This window comes from Strix aluco, chromosome 1, assembly GCF_031877795.1.
Source record: "Strix aluco isolate bStrAlu1 chromosome 1, bStrAlu1.hap1, whole genome shotgun sequence".
Classification (NCBI taxonomy): domain Eukaryota; kingdom Metazoa; phylum Chordata; class Aves; order Strigiformes; family Strigidae; genus Strix; species Strix aluco.
This window is the reverse complement of record NC_133931.1, coordinates 147,315,170-147,321,169: the sequence shown is the minus strand read 5'-3', so window position 1 is coordinate 147,321,169 and position 6,000 is coordinate 147,315,170.

The following is a 6,000-nucleotide window of genomic DNA, read 5'->3' as shown; positions in this document are numbered from 1 at the left end:
AACATCAAAACAACGAACAGGTGGGTCAGGCTGCTAAGATTAAGGTGACTCAAGTGGATCTGGACTGGCAACATAAGGGTGAAAAATTTGTGGCTTGCTGGGCCCATCAGGGAAGGGTTGTAACATATAGATGGGCTCATGACTGAGGGATGGACGGTGGTTACTACTGCACAGGTTATCCATGAATGTGAAATGTGCTGTGATCAAGCAAGCCAAGCACTTAAAACTCTTTGGAATGGAGGATGATGGTTAAAATACAGATATAGGGAGGCCTGGCAGATTGATTATATCACGTTCCCACAAACTCAGCATGGCAAATGCTATGTGCTCGCAATGCTGGAAGCAGCTGCTGCGTGGTTGGAGACATATGCCATGTCCCATGCCACTGCCTGAAACACTGTTCTGGGCCTTGAAAAGCAAGTCTTGTGGCGGAATGGCACCCCAGAAAGAATTGAGTCAGATAAAGGGATTAATTTCTGAAATAATCTTGTAGACGCTTGGAACACGGCATTGAGTGGTTACATCCCCTCTTGTGCACCAGCTTCTGGGAAGGTTGAGTGGTACAATGGGTTGCTAAAAACTATACTGAGAGCAATGAGTGGTGAAACTTTGAAACACGGGGACACGCATTTAGCAAAAGGCACTTGGTTAGTCAGTACTAGAGGATCTGCCAACCAGGCTGGCTCTGCCCAGTCAAACCTTCTACGTACTGTAGATGGAGCAAAAGCCCCTGTAGTGCACATTAAAAATGTGCTGGGGATGACAGCCTGGGTTATTCCTGCATCAAGTAAAGGTATAAACCCATGCATGGGATTACTTTTGCCCAAGGACCTGGTGCACTTGGTAAGTAATGCAGACAGATGGAGAATTTTGATGTGTGCCTCAAGGGAATTTGATTTAGTTGAAAATAGCTGATGAATTGAACTGTATGATGTTAATTGCTAAATAACCCTGTTAACTGCATATCATCATCGTATGGTTGATACATATACTAATGGTATCACATTAACATACTATATGAACTTTGGTAGAGTCAGGACTGATTTCAGTAATTGGTGCCCAGCAGCTTCCTCGAGATTGACATCTTCAGCCCGCAGACTGTGAGCATGAACTGCGCTAGATATATCAGCTATGAGCTCCAAGTGTAGCAGAGACAACATGCAATTCCCCTGCTGTGATCAAGGTCACCCACTCCGACTGAGCCAACTCCACATCACCCCTCCTTCTTTAAAAGACTGTCATGACAGATGGAACCTGAAGTTATGGACTAAATGAACTCGCTATACATTTTGGAGGGATGGTCCATAGACTAAGGGAATGACATCTGTGTGTATACATCTAAAACAAGAAAAAGGCATGGTGATTAATTAGAATGTATTGGGAAGCATGGAACCTGAGCATAATGTAAATGGTATGGAATAAGGGGTGGATGCTGTCCTGGTTTCGACTGGGGTAGAGTTAATTTTTCTTCTTAGCAGCTGGAGTAGTGCTGTGTTTTGGATTCAGTATGGGATTTGGTGTGAGAAGAATGTTGATAATACACTGATGTTTTCAGTTGTTGCTAAGAAATCAAGGACTTTCCAACTGCCCATGTCCTGCCCATGCGCGGGTGTACCACAAGCTGGGAGGGAGCAGAGCCAGAGCACTGGACCCGAATTGGCCAGTGAAATACTCCATATCATGTAATGTCACGCTCAGTACATAAAGGAAGGTCAGCTGCGAAGGAAGGGGTTCTCTCTTGCTTCAGGGATTGCAATTGCAAGATCTTGGTATTTCAGGATCGCTAGCTGGGAATGGGCTGGGTATCAGTCAGAGTGTGGTGAGTAGTCACATTGTACATTACCCATTTGTACTTTCTGTTATTATTGTTGTTCTATTTCAATTATTAAACTGTTTTTATCTCAACCTATGAGTCTCCCTTTACCTGTCCAGTTGCTTGCCCATCCCTCCCTGGTGGGGGACGGTAAGCAGCTGTGTTTAAATCATGACAAAGAGAAAGATGTGTAGGTGAATAATCATTCAAAAATTATAGCATTCATTAAAAGTATATTTTTTTTTTTTAGCTGCTGTTCTTTGGTGTTCTTGTCAAGGAACTGTGGGTGTAGCTTGGTTTGGTTGTATTTGGAGAGTCTGTCCTAACTGAATAATTGGATAATTTGACTATTCTTTCTTTTTTCCTCCTGATGATCTGCTGTCAAGGAAAGGCTTTTGTGTGCCTGTAACTCAAATAATGTCAGTAGAAAACAGATAATTTTATCTGCCCTATATTACGCTGCTTCATATCTGGACTTATCAGCTGTTCACTTCCGTGCCATTATTCTAGGAAATTAATGTTTAATATTTGTACAAGTGATTGTAGATCATTTAAACATATGGCCTTGCTTAGGTGGCATTATTAGTGTTGAAACAGCCCCAGTTTATAGTTCTTGTGAACTTGCACAGTGATCTAAGGCTTATTTTGGATTAAGAAAAATTAGAATATCTCTCAAAAATGCTGCCAAAATGCCTGGAGATGAGTTTATGTAAAAGCAAGTGATGAGGGATATGTTGTGGTTGTAAAACGAGAAGCTTTGAATTTAGAAAGCATCCTCATTCTTTTGCACCCCCCTCCCCAACCCCAACCCCCCAAAATACCCCCAACCAATCAAATCACCCAAAACCCCCCTAGCCTAGTTCAGTGCCTTTTTCGTGGTGACCACATGCTCATACATGTTGAAGTGAAATTCTTGGTAGTGTTCTGTTTGAACATGGTGAACTTTTTTCATCTATCTCTACTGAGGGATGTTTTTGCGTCCAGAAAAAAGTACTTTAAAACTTTACATACATATTTTGATTTTCTGCTCTATCAGTGTATCCAAATCAGGGCTGCAGGGTGATTAATGAAGTAGTCTATACAATAGAGTACATACTAATCTCACTGTTGATGCCAATTCAGATCACAAATTTCATTGGTATCCTCTCTAGAGAATAAATATGTGGCTCTCAGGATGTGTAATTGTGTAATGTAAGGAGGGCTCAAACTAGCAATCTGTCTCATGCTCGCTCTCGGCATCCTATTGGCTTGTGACAGTTGTCCTGCAATGTGCTGAGAAACCCTAGAGTCCACTACTGGGGCAGTACACCAGAGAATATATTTTTTGGGTGTTTTTGGTTTTTTGGTTGGTTTTTTTTTTTTGTTTGTTTTTCTTTTTTTGGAAACGGTTTCATGTGTACGTGTTGATACAAACTGGGGCAAGCTGAAGTGTACTGTGCAGATGTACCTCTTGGGAACTAGCTATTAGGTGGAAATTGTATCTGGTAGATACTTGTAGGCAGTCAAACTCTTGGTTTTTATGGATAGTTTTAATTCATTAAACAATGAGCCACTGCCTATGAAGGTTTCTGTGTTCCCTTGCTAAGGGAATAACATTCTTAGAGGAATAGTTTAATTTATGTGTAATAGAGAACTTGTAGGAAGCTGTTCTTAATACAAGTTAGTAGGTTCCCATTTAATAAGCAGAACAAAAACATCTGTAGTGGTATTTGACATACTAACATTAAACAATTTGTGTCATACAACTCACTCCTGCATCATTTCAATCCCTTAACACCTTGCTTTCCCTCCTGACTCCCCTGTGACATGGGCCACCCCCCCCACACCCCACCCCATCCAAAATAAAAGCTAATTTAGAAGTATTGTCTTATTGTCTCATGGGTAGGTATTTCTTGTTTATATTCTTTTCTAAAGAGAGGTGCTTTTGAGTTTGATAGATGCTATCCCTTCAGATACATGAAAAAAGTGGCAGTGAACTGGGTTGGTTATTTTGGGCTGCAATGCTAGAAAAGATTGTTGTGTTCATTCTCTATAACTTCTTCATATAAGGAAGGGTTGAGTTTGGGTTATGGATGCAGCTCTAACACCCCACTCCTCCAAGCCCTGAAAGAGGATTCTCAAGTATCAATAGAAACCTCATACTGATCTATCAATTTACAGGGCTAGATGTGTGAGTATGTCAGTATGACCTTTTTGCAAGCAAACGAGCATTCAGTTCCTGTGTGCTCCTATCTGGCTAGGCCTGATAGTGCTGGGCTTGAGCTCACATAGTAAATCCTGCTGAGAGCACAGTCCTGCCCACTGCAGCTACTTTAAATAAAAACGTGCTCGTGTCCTGCCATCTCAGAATGGCAGATTCAGCACAGCTCAGCCTGCTGAAGACTCTGCAGACCCCGCAATAAGGCAGTTTACTGCCACTTCATGATAGACTTGGATCATAGTTGCTCTCTCATTTTAAGAGCAAAATTTGGATGATGGGAAAGAACTTGTGGCTGTAGTAATGTATGCAGCTTGCTGGTGTGTTAATGCCAGTGTTGCTGTAAGATGCGATAGGGGTTGTTTTTACAAACTGATCCAGAAACTAGTCATGACAGATGACATGAAAATTACTTTTGTAATCTATTGTAAACATTTCTGCATTCCACCCCATGGTTAGCAGAGGTTTTAGAATTAGTCCAATTTAGTTGATTTTGAGGGAATTTTTAATGGAAGCTGGTATTGCTCACAAGGAAGTCACAGACTATATATTGCTTGTAAAAAGACTAAAAGTTTTGCTAAGAGCTTAAATGAAAACTTTATTTTCTGTCTGGAGAATAGAAACATACTTCTCCTGGACTTGTCTTTCCAAAAATGTGCTTTTATAGCCGGAGATAAGCTCAGAAAGTGGAACTTGAAGGGGGGGGGGGGGGGGTGTATAAGAGAGAAAATTAAGAAGGAAAGATTGATGGAAAAAAGTGTATGTTTCATGATAGCTACTTATGTTTCTTTTTCATTAAAAAAAAAAGTCCTCCTTCATAAAGATTGTCTTTCAGCATCAAGCATATGGCTGAAATATTGCTGCAGCACAAATAGTTTTGCTCCAAGTTCTCACAGTGTTGTCACTGAACATGTTCAAGGATGTGATAATTTTGAATATATTTGCCTACAGTTTGTTTTAGAATACTTCTGTAGTTAAACATGTTGAGACAGTTGCAGTTTGAAGTTGCTGTGGTGTTCTCCATCTAATGCGAAGCTTTTCCCTGGTATTTATTCTTAGGTAAGAGCAGACATTCATGCACAAAGTATTTTGGTTTGGGACTTAAAAGACAAAAGCTTCCATCTGTGAAAAAAGCTTGTTTATATTTTAGAATGTTGGATTTTTCAGCTTGGCTCTACGTATGCATGTTCTTTGCTTTCTTGCCTTCTTTTTCTTTTTTTTTTTTTTTTTAAAAATGAATACAGCTTCTGAGTTTTTTTTTTTTTGTTCCAAGACTGAGTGACTATTAACTATAGGAATTAGTTGACTACAGACTAGAAGGAGATTTCAATATTTGGCTTCGGAGGCTTTTTTTTTTTATTGTTTAAAGTTTCCAAGCCAAGTAAGTATTCTTTCTAAAACTGATAAAAATAAAAGATCAAAGGTGTGATTCCCAGCCCTGCCCCCTTTCCCGCCCCTTTCCTTATTCTATCCCAGAGGAATAGACAGCCTCTTCCCCCATCACACACACACCACCACCCCACCCCCCAAACTAAACAAACCAACTTTTGTACTTTTAGAAATTGAGGTACTTCTAGTATGGATTTATGCTAAGGAAGACTGCATGAAAGTGTGGGAGAGCCACCAGAACACAATTCAGCATAGCTGTTTCAGTCTTCATCTGAGTAGCTGAGGAACTGTATGAATCTGTGCTCTGCAGGAAAAGAGTAGGTTTGGTTTAGGATGCTCAGTTGAGAAGAGATCACTAAGAGTTAGGGTATCTGATATTTTTGTTTAACTTTGTTCTTTCTGTATGGATCATTTAGTTTACAGTCATTTACTTACAGCAACAGAGAGGCCTTCAGTAGCTTGGAAGTGAAGATTCACACACATGTTCGAGTGAACATCTATTTACAGAGTGGAACCAAACTGCTTTTAAACTCTCTTGTCATCACCATCTGAGAATACTTTTATTAGTCTATGGTTAGAGAATTTTCTGGACTGAGAAAGG